Source organism: Schistocerca piceifrons, chromosome 7, assembly GCF_021461385.2.
Source record: "Schistocerca piceifrons isolate TAMUIC-IGC-003096 chromosome 7, iqSchPice1.1, whole genome shotgun sequence".
NCBI classification, from domain to species: Eukaryota; Metazoa; Arthropoda; class Insecta; order Orthoptera; family Acrididae; genus Schistocerca; species Schistocerca piceifrons.
Genome location: NC_060144.1, coordinates 218575330 through 218593184, shown reverse-complemented (window position 1 = coordinate 218593184; position 17855 = coordinate 218575330). Strand labels below are relative to the sequence as shown.

Here is a 17855-nt window from a genome sequence, read left to right as displayed (position 1 = left end):
CGGCGGCTATCTGATTTGGTGAAGACTGCCAGTCTCGCTAGCGGGATGAAAGCAGAGCTCACCATCTGCAGCATCGTCGACAGGACTGACTGCGGACCTTTGGTACAGAGCCTAGTGGAGGGTCTGAATCAGAGGCTGAGACGGTTCTGCGACCGTGTGGGCTGCAGATTCCTCGACTTGCGCCATAGGGTGGTGGGGTTTCGGGTTCCGTTGGATAGGTCAGGAGTCCACTGCACGCAGCAAGCGGCTACACGTGTAGCAGGGGTTGTGTGGCGTGGACTGGGCGGTTTTTTAGGTTAGATGGCCTCGGGCAAGTACAGAAAGGGCAACAGCCTCAAAGGGTGCGGGGCAAAGTCAGGACATGCGGGGACCAAGCAGGAATCGGTATTGTAATTGTAAACTGTCGAAGCTGCATTGGTAAAGTACCGGAACTTCAAACGCTGACAGAAAGCACCGAAACTGAAACCGTTATAGATACAGAAAGCTGGCTGAAGCCAGAGATAAATTCTGCCGAAATTTTTACAAAGGCACAGACGGTGTTTAGAAAAGCTAGATTGCATGCAACCGGTGGTGGAGTGTTTGTCGCTGTTAGTAGTAGTTTATCCTGTAGTGAAGTAGAAGTGGATAGTTCCTGTGAATTATTATGGGTGGAGGTTACACTCAACAACCGAGCTAGGTTAATAGTTGGCCCCTTTTACCGACCTCCCGACTCAGCAGCATTAGTGGCAGAACAACTGAGAGAAAATTTGGAATACATTTCACATAAATTTTCTCAGCATATTATAGTCTTAGGTGGAGATTTCAATTTACCAGATATAGACTGGGACACTCAGATGTTTAGGACGGGTGGTAGGGACAGAGCATCGAGCGACATTATACTGAGTGCACTATCCGAAAATTACCACGAGCAAGCATTGGTAAAGTACCGGAACTTGAAACGCTGACAGAAAGCACCGAAACTGAAACCGTTATAGATACAGAAAGCTGGCTGAAGCCAGAGATAAATTCTGCCGAAATTTTTACAAAGGCACAGACGGTGTTTAGAAAGGATAGATTGCATGCAACCGGTGGTGGAGTGTTTGTCGCTGTTAGTAGTAGTTTATCCTGTAGTGAAGTAGAAGTGGATAGTTCCTGTGAATTATTATGGGTGGAGGTTACACTCAACAACCGAGCTAGGTTAATAGTTGGCCCCTTTTACCGACCTCCCGACTCAGCAGCATTAGTGGCAGAACAACTGAGAGAAAATTTGGAATACATTTCACATAAATTTTCTCAGCATATTATAGTCTTAGGTGGAGATTTCAATTTACCAGATATAGACTGGGACACTCAGATGTTTAGGACGGGTGGTAGGGACAGAGCATCGAGCGACATTATACTGAGTGCACTATCCGAAAATTACCACGAGCAATTAAACAGAGAACCGATTCGTGGAGATAACATCTGGGACCTACTGATAAAAAACAGACCCGAACTTTTCGACTCTGTAAGTGCAGAACAGGGAATCAGTGATCTAAGACCGTTGCAGCATCCCTGAATATGGAAGTTAATAGGAATATAAAAAAAGGAAGGAAGATTTATTTGTTTAGCAAGAGTAATAGAGGGGAGATTTCAGACTACCTAACAGATCAAAACGAAAATTTCTGTTCCGACACTGACAATGTTGAGTGTTTATGGAAAAAGTTCAAGGCAATTGTAAAATGCGTTTTAGACAGGTACGTGCCGAGTAAAACTGTGAGGGACAGGAAAAGCCCACCGTGGTTCAACAACAAAGTTAAGAAACTACTGCGAAAGCAAAGAGAGTTTCACTCCAAGTTTAAACGCGGCCGAAAACTCTCAGACAAACAGAAGCTAAACGATGTCAAAGTTAGCGTAAGGAGGGCTATGCGTGAAGCGTTCAGTGAATTCGAAAGTAAAATTCTATATACCGACTTGACAGAAAATCCTAGGAAGTTCTGGTCTTACGTTAAATCAGTAAGTGGCTCGAAACAGCATATCCAGACACTCCGCGATGATGATGGCATTGAAACAGAGGATGACACGCGTAAAGCTGAAATACTAAACACCTTTTTCCAAAGCTGTTTCACAGAGGAAGACCGAACTGCAGTTCCTTCTCTAAACCCTCGCACAAACGAAAAAATGGCTGACATCGAAATAAGTGTCCAAGGAATAGAAAAGCAACTGGAATCACTCAACAGAGGAAAGTCGACTGGACCTGACGGGATACCAATTCGATTCTACACAGAGTACGCGAAGGAACTTGCCCCCCTTCTAACAGCCGTGTACCGCAAGCCTCTAGAGGAACGGAAGGTTCCAAATGATTGGAAAAGAGCACAGGTAGTCCCAGTCTTCAAGAAGGGTCGTCGAGCAGATGCGCAAAACTATAGATCTATGTCTCTGACGTCGATCTGTTGTAGAATTTTAGAACATGTTTTTTGCTCGCGTAGCATGTCGTTTTTGGAAACCCAGAATCTACTCTGTAGGAATAAACATGGATTCCGGAAACAGCGATCGTGTGAGATCCAACTCGCTTTATTTGTTCATGAGACCCAGAAAATATTTGATACAGGCTCCTAGGTAGATGCTATTTTTCTTGACTTCCGGAAGGCGTTCGATACAGTTCCGCACTGTCGCCTGATAAACAAAGTAAGAGCCTACGGAATATCAGACCAGCTATGTGGCGGGATTGAAGAGTTTTTAGCAAACAGAACACAGCATGTTGTTATCAATGGAGAGACGTCTACAGACGTTAAGGTAACCTCTGGCGTGCCACAGGGGAGTGTTATGGGACCATTGCTTTTCACAATATATGTAAATGACCTAGTAGATAGTGTCGGAAGTTCCATGGGGCTTTTCGCGGATGATGCTGTAGTGTACAGAGAAGTTGCAGCATTAGAAAATTGTAGCGAAATGCAGGAAGATCTGCAGCGGATAGGCACTTGGTGCAGGAAGTGGCAACTGACCCTTAACATAGATAAATGTAATGTATTGCGAATACATAGAAAGAAGGATCCTTTATTGTATGATTATATGATAGCGAAACAAACACTGGTAGCAGATACTTCTGTAAAATATCTGGGAGTATGCGTGCGGAACGATTTGAAGTGGAATGATCACATAAAATTAATTGTTGGTAAGGCGGGTACCAGGTTGAGACTCATTGGGAGAGTCCTTAGAAAATGTAGTCCATCAACAAAGGAGGTGGCTTACTTAACACTCGTTCGACCTATACTCGAGTATTGCTCATCAGTGTGGGATCCGTACCAGATCGGGTTGACAGAGAAGATCCAAAGAAGAGCGGCGCGTTTCGTCACAGGGTTATTTGGTAACCGTGATAGCGTTACGGAGATGTTTAGCAAACTCAAGTGGCAGACTCTGCAAGAGAGGCGCTGTGCATCGCGGTGTAGCATGCTGTCCAGGTTTCGAGAGGGTGCGTTTCTGGATGAGGTATCGAATATATTGCTTGCCCTACTTATACCTCCCGAGGAGATCACGAATGTAAAATTAGAGAGATTCGAGCGCGCACGGAGGCTTTCAGACAGTCGTTCTTCCCGCGAACCATAGCGACTGGAACAGAAAAGGGAGGTAATGACAGTGGCACGTAAAGTGCCCTCCGCCACACACCGTTGAGTGGCTTGCGGAGTATAAATGTAGATGTAGATGTAGATGTAAAAACAAACCGTGACTATCATCTGGATAATTAACTGTACGATAGGGAATGCTAGAAATATACGTCGTGAGGGAATAAGGTACCAAAAGTGAAAACAAAAGCCTTGTGACCCAAGGAATTAAATGATTCAAATGGTTCTGAGCACTATGGGACTCAACTTCTTAGGTCATCAGTCCCCTAGAACTTAGAACTACTTAAACCTAACTAACATAAGGACATCACACACATCCATGCCCGAGGCAAGATTCGAACCTGCGACCGTAGCTGTCACGCGGTTCCAGACTGTAGCGCCTAGAACCGCTCGGCCACCCCGGCCGGCCCCAAGGGATTACATTCCACTTTTTAACAATCAAAATTACTTAGCTACTCCAATGTCTTAGTTTGGGTACCGAGAAAATTAAAACATTCAGACTCTGAAGTAGAGTTTCACACTGTTTACAAGGAGCTGGAAGAGGAAGAATAACCTTTTTTCAAATACGAGGGGTTGGAATTTAAGTAGTGACAAGTATTTATTCACAACCGATACAAAAGAGTTACATGTTTGCACCTGTTACTGTCCTTCAAAGTGGTCACCAGCGTGGTTTAGAACGCGTTGCCAGCGATGTGGAAGGCATAGTATACCATTAGCAGAGCCTGTTCCGTTGATGGTGCGAATGGAGCGGTTCAAAGTTATGCTGAGTCTCGTGTACGACTGTGATGGTGTTATCCTAACGCATTACGTTGCTCCATGGCAAACCGTCAATGCAGAGTATTACTGTTCGTTTTTGGAGCATCACCTGCAACCAGCTTCGCGAAAGAAGCGGCGACACTTTCTGCGCAACGCTCCCATCATTTTGCACGACAATGCGCGGGCACATACAGCGCAAGCTGTGGCTGCTCTGTTCGGTCGATGGGACTGGGAAGTACTGAACCATCCACCATACTCCTCGGACTTAAGTCCTCGTGACTTTGATTTGGCTCCGAAGATGAAGCAACCACTTCGTGGCATTCGCTTCAGAACTGTTCCAGAGATTCGACAGGCAGTAGATCGCTTCATTCGCACCATCAACAGAGCAGGCTCATTACTACGCCTCCCCCATCGCTGGCAACGGGTTCTGTACAACGCTGGTGACTACTTTGAAGGACATTAATAGATGCAAACATGTAACTTCTTTGTATCGGTTGTGAATAAAAAGTTGCCACTATTTAAGTTCCAACCCTCGTGTATCCAAACAACAGCTTTTTTATCTCATAATATACAGACCGGAAATGGAAATGGAAGAGGATGTGGATGAAGATGAAATGGGAGATATGATACTGCTTGAAGAGTTTGACAGAGCACTGAAAGACCTGAGTCGAAACAAGGACCCGGGAGTAGACCATTCCATTAGAACTACTGACGGCCTTGGGAGAGCCAGTCCTGACAAAACTCGACCATCTGTTGAGCAAGATGTATGAGACATGCGAAATACCCTCAGACTTCAAGAAGAATATAATAATTCCAATCCCAAAGAAAGCTAGTGTTGACAGATGTGAAAATTACCGAACTATCACTTTAATAAGTGACAGCTGCAAAATACTAAAACGAATTCTTTACAGACAAATGGAAAAACTGGTAGAAGCCGACCTTGGGGAAGATCAGTTTGGATTCAGTAGAAATGTTGGAACACATGAGGCAATACTGACCTTACGACTTATCTTAGAAGAAAGATTAAGGAAAGGCAAACCTACGTTTCTAGCATTTGTAGACTTAGATAAAGCTTTTGACAATGTTGACTGGAATACTCTCTTCCAAATTCTAAAGGTGGCAGGGGTAACATACAGGGAGCGAAAGGCTATTTACAATTTGTACAGAAACCAGATGGCAGGTATAAGAGTGGAGGGGCACGAAACGCAAGCAGTGGTTGGGAAGGGAGTGAGACAGGGTTTTAGTCTCTCCCCGATGTTATTCAATCTGTATATTGAGCAAGCAGTAAAGGAAACAAAAGAAAAATTCGGAGTAGGTATTAAAATCCATGGAGAAGAAATAAAACCTTCGAGGTTCGCAGATGACTTTGTAATTCTGTCAGACGCAGCAAAGGACTTGGAAGAGCAGTTGAACGGAATGGACAGTGTGTTGAAAGGAGGATATAAGATGAACATCAACAAAAAAAGAATGAGGATAATGGAATGTAGTCTAATTAAGTCGGGTGATGCTGAGGGAATTAGATTAGGAAATGAGACACTTAAAGATGTAAAGGAGTTTTGCAATTTGGGGAGCAAAATAACTGATGATGGTCGAAGTAGAGGGGATATAAAATGTAGACTGGCAATGACAAGGAAAGCGTTTCTGAAGAAGGGAAATTTGTTAACATCGAGTATTGATTTAAGTGTCAGGAAGTCGTTTCTGAAAGTATTTGTATGGAGTGTAGCCACGTATGGAAGTGAAAGATGGACGATAAATAGTTTGAACAAGAAGAGAATAGAAGCTTTCGAAATGTGGTGCTACAGAAGGATGCTAAAGATTAGATGGGTAGATCACATAACTAATGAGGAGGTATTGAATATAATTGGGGAGGGGTTTGTGGCAGAACGTGACAAGAAGAAAGGACCGGTTGGTAGGACATGTTCTGAGGCATCAGGGGATCACAAATTTAGCATTGGAGGACAGTGTGGAGGGTAAAAATCGTAGGGGAGACCAAGAGATGAATACACTAAGCAGATTCAGAAGGATGTAGGTTGCAGTAAGTACTGGGAGATGAAGAAGCTTGCACAGGATAGAGTAGCATGGAGAGGTGCATCAAATCTATGGAGAAGATCAAGCAAGTCTCAGGACTGAAGACCACAACAACATCAAGATACAAACAAGAATTACGAAGAGAAATCCAAAATTTCGGCTTCCAGTATCTTCATGACAGGAAGTGATTGTGTGTTTAAGGTATCGTTGGTACCGGGCCACTCCTTGGCACCAATGTTGCGGCGTGGTTGCCTTATGATTATGAGGTCCAGCGTAGAGTGGGGTGAGTGGTCCAGCGTACGTCCGGTGTTATCAGTGATAGAGTGTTATCTGTAATAACACTTATTAATCAGGCAGAGTTTATTAAGGTATTACTTTCTTCAGAGTTACAATCGGCAGCCAGATGCGAGCACACATCCGTTGAGGGAGTGCTGGTGGCTCGTCAGTGAATCCCCGTGCCGTGCTGGCTTATTTCGTAATGGTGCTCAGTCGGTGAGCTTACATATTGTTACCTCACTGTGCCCTCCCTGTTAAGTATCACAGTGGTGCTTGCGTTTCTGTCCGCCCCGTTCCGAAGTCTGTTGCACTGATGCCACGCCCTGTCGAAATAACATCTTGAGTTCCGAGCTCAAGTGAGAGACCTTTAGCAAAATGTTAATGCTGCCCTATGAAACTATTCTACTGCGTAACATTCCACCCCTATATCAAGAAATTCGTCTCGAATTTTACCCCTGTTTATCCTCTACACTCTTTCTCTCTTGGGAGCTGGCATACATGGGTCGTTTCTTAATTCTGTATTATTATTATTCTAGGCTTTTGGTTTGGTGAGCTTATTTTTCATTTACGTCCCATTATCCTTATTTTCTTGGTACACGTTTTAGTAAATTACGATTTTCTTATTCTAAATTTCTTGCTTTACACTGGCTAACCATTCGATAGGTATCTGATGTGTTGGTGGGTCTGGAGGACGGATACGTCCACATTTGAGACAAAAGTAAAGTACGCATATTGCTATCAGTAAAATGGCAAATTAGTGGTTGGCTGATTGGTTACTTCGAGAAAGCGGACCAAACAGCGAGGTCATCGGTCCCATCGGATCAGGAAGGGATGGGGAAGGAAGTCGTCCGTACCCTTTCAAAGGAACCATCCGGAGATTTGCCTGAGGCGATTTTAAGGAAATCACGGACAACCTAAATCAGGATGGCCAGGCGCGGGTTTGAACCGTCGTCCTCCCGAATGCGGGTCCAGTGTGCTAACCACTGCACCACCTCGCTCAGCAAATCTAGTGGTGACAAAGCTTGTGGTTAGCACGTCTCGGCGTCGGTTCTCCCGGTATTGTTGAATATGCTGTAACATTTATCCCATTAATATTTTGGCCTGCTAAGAGGCTTTCAATGTGTCTACAGGATGTATGAGATCAGGATTCAGGGTGCTATCAAAGAATGTTAGGTTCTGTGTTGATAATACTTCAGACGGTTTCTCTGGCCAATACAATGCCGAGGGAGTGAATGGAGTACAGTCGTACCCAGAAGCGTAGCTGGGATGCAAAAGTTCGTCACTGCTATCTCACAAGTTGCGCCGTTCGTCAAAATATCATTATACTTAACTCTTTCTTTGCAATGCCCTGAGGTTTTCATACACTGCAGAAGTTCATAGTTGAAGTTTCTGGTGCAGATACTGGATACTTCCAATATGCTCCTATATTTTGATAATGAAGCCGTAATGCCGATATTTCTTTCCAATATTCCGTTGCCTTTGTTTTCCCCAAAAACAGTTGCATCTCTCACGTTCATCAATCAGTCTACCCTTCTCTGTAGGTCCCGTAGTGACACAAGAGCGTGAGCGTGTCCATGCTGAGAAATATTAACACCTCTCTCGTCCTTACTTGTACCCATTTTTCCACGAATGCTCGTATCACAGGATAAGGGTCAACCGTGTAACATCGATACTACGCGTTCATTCCTACCACTGGTAGTTGAACTTCGCTCTGTCCATATTTACTTCAACATTTTCTTACGTGATAAAACATTGTTGTTTTACTCTGACACTTCTGCCGCGTCTCGAGCTCTGTAGCAAATTCCTTATCTGTTAGTTGTGTCCCTGTCAAGAGCTGTTGTGCCGGGAGTAATATCGAACTTGACTGTCGGTTTATGTTGTGGTGGGCTGCTTCCCGTAGTAACACTACATCAACTCTTGCATTATTGAGTCGATCTGCCAATGCTATAAGAGTCTAGCTACTCCTAGTTTGCTATCCACCAAGCTCAGTTGTTTTCGTATTTCATCTAAGTCACTGTTTCACTTATATGTTGGGTATATTGAGCTAACCCTATGGTTAACTCTCATACCATCCTGGTGTTCAGAACGTCTTGCTCTAAGTTTGACAACTGCGTCGTATGCCACCTTACTATAGCTTTGGTAGTGTCTGTAACGTTTGCACTTGCCTAACCATGTTATTCAGCTACTGGATATCTCGTCATCTGCTGCCCCAAATACCGTTCTTAAGATTTTCCCTCCTGCGTCCAACCACTCTCTTTTCCTACGAATTAACGTCTACGGTATGATGTCAGTGATTTGCGTCAGCCGAACTATAAGTTTGCGTTATGACAGTCACAATTGCTTGTATTCACGTTGTACCTCAGTGAGAATTTGCGTTACCCTGCACTTCCTTACACTGCTCTACGAATGCTTCCTGGCGTCTACGAACTCTGTTTCTTGTCTCCCACACATAAATCATCAATCTCATGTCCAATGGTAACTCGTTCGCAACACTTCTGGTTGTCGAGAAAACAACGCCCCTGCCTCCGACGGTTGAATGAGAGCGGCATGATTTGCTCTTCAGTTGATGCTGGGCAGCAACATCGGGATTAGCACAACCCATACAGCTTCTACTGGTGATCTACCTCTTAAGGAAAGGAACTTCCGTCACCCCCTCCCTCCTTCGAAAACTCCTATATACGCTAAAATATCTAAGAGATATTTTTGTTAGCTGACTGTTAACAGCCGTCAAATAATTCATGAAATGCACATACGACCATCAGCTGCCCTACTGAAAACCTTGAGGTGCAAACACAGATAAATATAGTGCTGAGAAATATGTTAAGAAATTATAAAGAGGCACAAAACGAACGAAAATACATACAAGATTAAAAGCAGTTTAGCTCTCATCTCATTATTTGACAATGGATAAATCTCAGAGGTTACAATACGTAACAAATTCCAGTATAGTGAGGCTACACAGTACATTTAGAGTGCACTCAGTTGTGGTATCAGTTAACAGGACAATATACCATATGCACTTGTGAGAAAGCTAGAGAAGTAAGTACTATCATGGTACAAATACTGAAGAGTTGGTCAAAGATCTTCGCTAATACTTTTCGTATTATGATACACAGTACATCGATCACGAGTTAACGGCTTATTACAGGAGACCAGATTATCTGTGGAAAACTTGTTTGGTAGTTTCCCATGTAAACATAAAGGGGAAAATCAAGTTGCCATTACAGATATAGAAGAATATCTAACTCACAGCAAGAAGGCGCAAACCTCCGCGTTTACTGGATGCTAAACAGTAGTATAATTATTGCACAATAATCCCTCAGTTGTGTAAAAACCAACATCAGTATCAACATAAACGCAATGTACATGGTGTTCGTAACAAAAAATGGTTGAAAATCGAAGTTCTTAAAAATAGATACAAATTGTCGGCCACCATTCATTTATATCCCAGTTACATTGAATCTGTTATTCCTATACGTTTTATTTTAAACCGGGTAATGTCCTGACCCCCCCTCCTCCCGGTGAACGTACATTAAAACTGAAGAAACTACAAAAAAGTGGGAATTTAAGGAGATGGGACGTGGATAATCTGTCAGAATCAGACGTTGTAGAGAGTTTCAGGCAGAGCATTAGGGAACGACTGACAAGAATGGGGGAAATAAATACAGTAGAGGAAGAATGGGTAGCTTTGAGAGATGAAATAGTGCAGACAGCAGAGGATCAAGTAGGTAAAAAGACGAGGGCTGGTAGAAATCCTTGGGTGACAGAAGATATATTGAATTTAATTGATGAAAGGACAAAATATAAAAATTTAGTAAATGAAGCAGGCAAAAAGGAATACAAACGCCTCAAAAATGAGACCGACAGGAAGTGCAAAATGGCTAAGCAGGGTTGGCTAGAGGACAAATGTGGAAGGTGGAAGGATTATACAGAGAGTCTATACAAGGGCGATATACTTGAGGGCAATATTATGGAAATGGAAGACGATCTAGACGAAGATGAATTGGGAGATATGATACTGCGTAAAGAGTTTGACAGAGCACTGAAAGACCTAAATTGAAACAAGGCTCGGGAGTAGACAGCATTCCATTAGAACTGCTGATAGCCTTGGGAGAGCCAGCCCTGACAAAACTCTACCATCTGGTGAGCAAGATGTATGAGACAGATGAAATACCCTCAGACTTCAAGAAGAATATAATAATTCCAATCCCAAAGAAAGGAGGTGTTGACAGATGTGAAAATTACCGAACAATCAATTTAATTAGTCACAGCTGCAAAATACTAACGCGAATTCTTGGAAAAACTGGTAGAATCCGACCTCGTGGAAGATCAGTTTGGATTCTGTAGAAATGTTGGAACACGTGAAGCAATACTGACCCTACGACTTATCTCAGAAGGCAGATTAAGGAAAGGCAAACCTACGTTTCTAGCATTTTTAGACTTAGAGAAAGCTTTTGACAATGTTGACTCGAATACTGTCTTTCAAATTCTGAAGGTGGCAGGGGTAAAATACAGGGAGCGAAAGGCTATTTACAATTTTTACAGAATCCAGATGACAGTTATAAGAGTCGAGGGGCATGAAAGGGAAGCGGTGGTGGGGAAGGGAGCGAGACAGGGTTGTAACCTATCCCCAATATTATTCTATCTGTATATTGAGCAAACAGTAAAGGAAACACAAGAAAAATTCGGAGTAGGAATTAAAATCCATGGAGAAGAAATAAAAACTTTGAGGTTCGCCGATGATATTGTAATTCTGTAAGAGACAGCAAAGGAGCTGCAAGAGCAATTGAACGGAATGGACAGTGTCTTGAAAGGAGGGTATAAAATGAACATCAACAAAAACAAAACGAGGATAATGGAATGAAGTCGAATGAAATTGGATGATGCTGAGGGAATTAGATTAGGATATGAGACACTTAAAATAGTAAATGAGTTTTGCTATTTGGGGAGCAAAGTAACTGATGATAGTAGAAGTAGAGAGGGTATAAATGTAGATTGGCAATGGCAAGGAAAGCGTTTCTGAAGAAGAGAAATTTATTAACATTGAGTACAGATTAAGTATCAGTAAGTCGTTTCTGGAAGTATTTGTTTGGAGTGTAGCCACGTATGGAAGTGAAACGTGGACGATAAATAGTTTGCTTTCGAAACGTGGTGCTACAGAAGAATGTCAAAGATTAGATGGGTAGATCACATAACTAATGATGAGATATTGAATAAAATTGGGGAGAAGAGAAATTTGTGGCACAACTTACCTCTAAGAAGGGATCGGTTGGTAGGACATGTTCTGAGGCATAAAGGGATAACCACTTTAGTATTTGAGGGCAGTGTGGAGGGTAAAAATCGTAGAGGGAGACCAAGGGATGAATCCACTAAGCAGATTCAGAAGGATGTAGGTTGCAGTAGGTACTGGGAGATGGAGAAGCTTGCACAGGACACAGTAGCATGGAGAGCTGCATCAAACCAGTCTCTGGACTGAATACCGCAACAACAACAATGTCCTGACCTTAACTGTGTGTTTTTACGTTTTTATTTTTCTGTAATGTTAACCAGCTGTTCTTAGTTTCCATTACTTAAATACCCCACCCCCCGTCGATCCATTACTGGGTTTCTCTCTATGATTTAGCCTGGAGTGGTCGCGCGTCGTCTGACAGATGCCAGCTACACTTCATTAACTCTCTGATGTTCAACCGATACACTGGCCGACGTGTGGTGCCATCTACCTTTCAGTTAACTAAATACAGACGTGTTCAGCTCATCAATATCGCATCAGTCGTCGTACAGTGTTGGAGGGAAGAGAGTGTTTCCGGAGCTGCATCGCTGGAATCTACCAGATGCCACGCGACCTTTGCCGCTACTGGAGGTATATATTAAATTTTTTATGTAATGTAGTAGTTTATAATACTTGTTAGTAGCAGCTGTTGCTAACAGATATTTTTTTACATTCAGATCCAACATAACTTCGCAGAAGACCTACAATTTGGTAAATGAACGTGATAGGGAAATTGTACTCCGACTGTTGTTCGAGGAAAATGATGAATCGGATGATGAGTTTGATATTTACAGTGATGTGGAAGAAGACAATGTGGAAACAAGAGAAGAAGATTCGAACACTGAGCAAGACGTGGACTCCAGTCAGAGTGACAGTGACGAATATGTTGACGAATGTTTTGTAGGAAGAAGCACATCCAGAAAATGGTCAAAAGTGTGTCCCCCCAAAAATGTTAGTATTCCACGACAAACGTTGTTACTAATTTACCAGAAGTGAAAGGAACCGCTAAGAATGCCAGAACACCGATGGAATGTAGGGAATTATTTTTCGATGGTAATATACTTTCTAGTATTCTTGTTCACTCAAATAAAAAGATTTATGAAGTACCCAAAAATTATTCCAGATAAAGGGATGCTCAACTGACAGGCATATCTGAAGTAAAAGCTGTTTCAGGAATATTGTATTTATGAGCTGCAAGTAAAGATAACCATACTAACACCCAAGATATTTGGGCAGGCAATAATATCGGAATTGAGTTATGTCGTTTGATAATGACTGAAAAGTATTTAGATTCCTATCGTATTGCTTGAGGTTCGGAAACAAGGATATCTGAGAGGAAACGAAGAAGTTGGATAATTCTTCCCCCATATGTGAGGTGTTTTCTTCCTTTGTGGAAAATTGTGAAAATGCTTATTCTTTTGGGGAGTACTGTACTATTGATGAAAAGCTGGATGCTTTCAGAGGCAAGTGTTTCTTCAGACAGTACATCCTAGCAAACCAAGTAAGTATGGGCTGAAAATATTTGCTTTGGTGGATGCTAGGATGTATTACGCAACCAACCTGGAAATTTACTCTGGTAAGCAGCCTACAGGGCCATTTGTAATTAGAAACAAACCAACAGATGTGAAACCGTGCGGCTTCCCCCCGTCGGAGGTTCGGTTTGGTTCCTCCCTCGGGCATGGGTGTGTGTGTCGTCCTTAGCGTGAGTTAAGTTAGATTAAGTAGTGCGTAAGCTTAGGGACCGATAACCTCAGACGTTTGGTCCCATAAGACCTTACCACAAATTTCCAATCATCTCGCCGGAGGTTCGCGTCCTCCCTCGGGCATGGGTGTGTGTGTTGTTCTTAGCATAAGTTAGTTTAAGTTAGTTTAAGTAGTGTGTAAGAGTAGGGACCGATGACCTCAGCAGTTTGGTCCCTTAGAAATTCACACGCATTTGAACATTTTTTGTTGTGAAAACGTCTCACTAATGAGATCTCAGGAACTGGACATAGTATAACTGTAGACAATTGGTTCACACCATTAGAATTAGCTGATTACTTGCTTCAGTAGAATCTTCCTCTGGTTGGAACCACGAGGAAGAATAAACCTGAGATTCCGCCAGAGTTTACGCAAACAAGAAACAGGGAAATAAGAACAACACTGTTTGTGTTTCAGAAAAACTCAACTCTAATGTCATATGTCGCCAAGAAAAACAAGACGGTTCAGATACTATCCACAATGCATCATGATAACGCAACTGATGCCAGTTCTGGCGATAAGAAAAAGCCACAAACGATAACATTTTATAATGGAACCAAATCAGGAGTTGATACTGTCGATCCGCTATGCAGCATTTACAATGTGTCAAGAAAAACCAACAATGGTCAATGGTGATCTTTTATGCCATGATGAACATTGCAAATATAAATTCAAATAACAGCAGCACCAGGCGCAGTGAGTTTCTGAAACTTCTGGCACGTAATCTAGCTTACGATTACTTGCGTCAACGTTCCCAGTGCTTATCGTTGCCAAGAAATCTCAGACAAGATATTCAGAATCTTTTTCCAGATGCAGCCGCTGTCCAGCCTGTAGTAGGGGACACAAGCTCAAAAAGACATAGGTGCTGTGAATGCGGTCATTCAGAAAACCAGTACACTAAGTGCAGATGCCGCAGCTATAAGAAATTTTTGTGTTCACAACATGCACAGCAAGTATGCACTGACTGCTGAGAGTAATGCTCACTGAATGTCATATTTCTGTTATGCAATTTTTTGACAAGTGTATGATAGGTTTCACCTTTGTGATGAAAGGCATTAAAAATTGCATAAAGTGAGTATTGGAACTACACCGTTTCTTTCCCAAAGTACCGTCATCCAAGATGGCGGCATTTGGCGGGAAGCTTGAATTTTGGCGGGATAGTGCCACTCCCCCCTGGCCCAGAAAAATGACGAGAAGTTCATATTCCAACATGATAATGCGCCACGCCAAGAAAAATGGCGGGGAAAGGGGACTTGTCTTTATTATGTAACCAGTTTCAAGCATGTGTGTTCTCCACAAGCTCTAGACACCAACTGGCTTAGCTGATATCGTCGCCAGCAGAGAGCGCCACCTTGATGTCATCCAAGATGGCGTATTTTGGCGGGAAGAAGGTCAATTGTGCTACCTCCACTAACTTAACCCCCCCCCCCCCCCCCTAGGAAATGGCAGGAAGTTCAAATTCCAAGATGATAATGCGTCACACTTAGCAAAATGGAGGGAAAAATGTACTTGTCCTTATTATTTAACCAATTTCAAGCAGATGTGTTCGCCACTGAGTCTGGACTGCAACTGACTTAGTTCATATCCGTGCCATCAGAGGTTGCCACAGTGACGTCATCCAAGATGGCGACAGTGACGTCAAGATGGCTGCACCCAGTTTATTCACCACATGGCTTGGTACACAGAGGACGCTGTCTTGACGTCAGCTGGGTACCATTATCCAAGATAGGGACTTTTTTTTTCGCCACTCAGATGACTGGAATTGGCAGTGCACATTCAGTTTTGCTGAGCTGTCGTTGTCAAACCATCGTCATGTGTTCGATCATCGAGATGAATGTGAAGGATAGAGCAGCTTTCAATAGCTGCATTACATGTAGACATTCGAGGGAGGACGGTAGCCACAGTTCACTACATCACGTACGGAAGAGTATGATAATGGAGGAGTGTAGGTGGAATAAGTACGAGGGTTATTCCAAAAGTAAGGTCCGATTGATTGCCAAATTGAAACCACAGTGAACATCAGAAATGTTTTACTTGTAACAATTAGCTACACCTTTCAGCTACTTCTCTACGTAGTCGCCGTTCTGACTTAGACTTTTGTCATAGCGTCGTACCAACTTTTCAATAGCCTCATCATAGAAGGCAGCCGCCAGTGCTTTCCGCCAATTCTCCACGCTGGCCTACACCTCGTTGTCTGTGTCAAAATGTTGTCTTCAAAGACAGCGGTTCATGTGACCAGAGATGAAACTCAGGGGGAGACAATTGCGGACTGTATTGTGGGTAATCTAACATTTCCATTTGAAAACGATGCAGGAGCATCTTCATTGCCCCTGCAGAATGCGGCTGAGAATTGTCGTGAAGACGAAACAGCACGACAGTTATGTAATGTTGGCTGCATAGCTTCAGGCGAAATTTCTCACCAGGCCCTCGTACTTGGCGGCAGACACTATTTTCTAGACATCTTTACGCACTCACTGCGAGCTCAGAAATGAGAAGAGCGACGTGATGCTAACTGGGGTTATACTAGAGACACTACCCAACACATCTGTGCAAAGCTTTATCGGATTTTCATAGTCGTTTCCATTTCGCGACCGATCGGACCTTACTTTTGGAATAACCCTCGTACAAGAATTCTGTTCAGCAGATTTCGGCAATGCAGAGGGATGGAGCAAAGATGCATATTATAGCACTTCTGTCTGTATTTCAGATTTAAGGGTATTAATGTTTGTGCGTAGTTCAATACCTTTTCCTGACTGTTTTAAGACTTTGTTTAAATCATCAATATCGTAGGCACCAGGTTGTATTTGTAGAATCTCCTTCCGATGGTCGATTTCCAGATTCAGTTTATTGTTGCTTTTTGTGATATTTGGAATGCTGTTATACGTCTCCAGACCATTCAGTGCAGTACTCCAGTCCCTTGAACTTAAATTAATCGGCGGAGAGTAATTTGCACGTAATATTGATCCTCTCTCTTTTAAAGTCAGAGTGTACGACATTGCATCTAAACGTCAATGATGGGCGTGCGTTCAATGATGACTCTTTTATATGTGTGGATGTTCGCACACCGGCTCTTACGAGGAGAGGAGAAATCGCGCATTCCAGACTTCTCACCGCTCGGTCTAAACATAGCGCGCATTCCAGAGGTTCGCTGACGCAGGCAAAGGCTAATTTTCCATGGCTGTGATGAGGTACATAACGCAGAGATGCCCACACAGGTATGTGTTAAAGTCCTGATATCGCCGGAAATTGTAAAAAATACTTCTTTTGCTGATGAAGTAGCGTTGTAATTCTTCAGGCTGCTGTTAATCCCCAAATGAATAGAAATATTGTACTGCATTTGCAGGACTTTTTTTTATTTGTGAAGCTATCTAGTCCTTTCCTGTGTGGTTTCAAGTAGAGACCCTTTCCGATAGGTGCTGCTTCCATGGCCCGATTATGTCTTCTGGCTTCCTGTAGTTGCGCTTGTGCATTCTGTGCGTTTTTGACCGTTTTGGCTACAGCTGCAGCCCCACGTGTAAGTGAACCTACCGCCGACAGAGCTGCAAGGGCTGGAACTATGAACGGAATAATTCCACCTGATGTCTTTGGTAGTGGTAGGACCCTAGGTGGTTTAATTGCAGTCTTCTTTTTCTACAAAATTTGTGCCGAACTGGTGCTGGATAAATTCCCTTCAGACGGCGAGAAAACCACAGTCGCTCGTGGTTTAACAGACAACAGTTTAAGGGAGACACTGATGTCTCTGTGAATTGACATGCCCCAAAGCAAGTATACAAACGTAAGACAGAGGTCTTCAATGTACAAAAAGGTTCACTCACCACAACACGTTGTGCTGGTACTGCCAAACGGCGCTATAGACGTAGCTTCACTACCACCAAACTCCTGTGATAGCAGCCAAGTCCGACACCAATGATGTGACCCACCCACTCCCTGGCAACAATGCTGCGGCGTCAGAGTGCTGAGGTCGGGCTGTGATCACAAGATCGAGCTAAGAGCGAAGGTTGGTGGTCCAGTGCACGCGCGAAGGCGTCAGTGATACAGTGTTATCTGAGGAGCAGAGTTTACGAAGATACGACTGCCTTCACAGCTGCTCTTGCCAGCCAGGCGCGAGGACAAGTGCCGTCAAGGAGTATTCTTATCACAGATTTTCCCTTAAGCTTCTTACGTCTTTCTTTTGTCTGTTCTTCCTTATCTCGAAGATCTTGTTT

At 43.1% G+C, this 17855-nt stretch overlaps 1 protein-coding gene across 1 annotated transcript in view; it reads right to left on the bottom strand.

The window, feature by feature from the left end:
- The window catches only part of LOC124804999 (4-coumarate--CoA ligase-like 5), a 166744-nt gene extending 149099 nt beyond the window's left edge, over nucleotides 1-17645 (bottom strand). The window contains exon 1 of the mRNA XM_047265396.1: nucleotides 17466-17645. The gene's annotated coding sequence lies outside the window, so the exon portion shown is untranslated. The remainder of the gene's footprint in view (nucleotides 1-17465) is intronic.
- Between the last annotated feature and the right edge of the window lie 210 nt (nucleotides 17646-17855).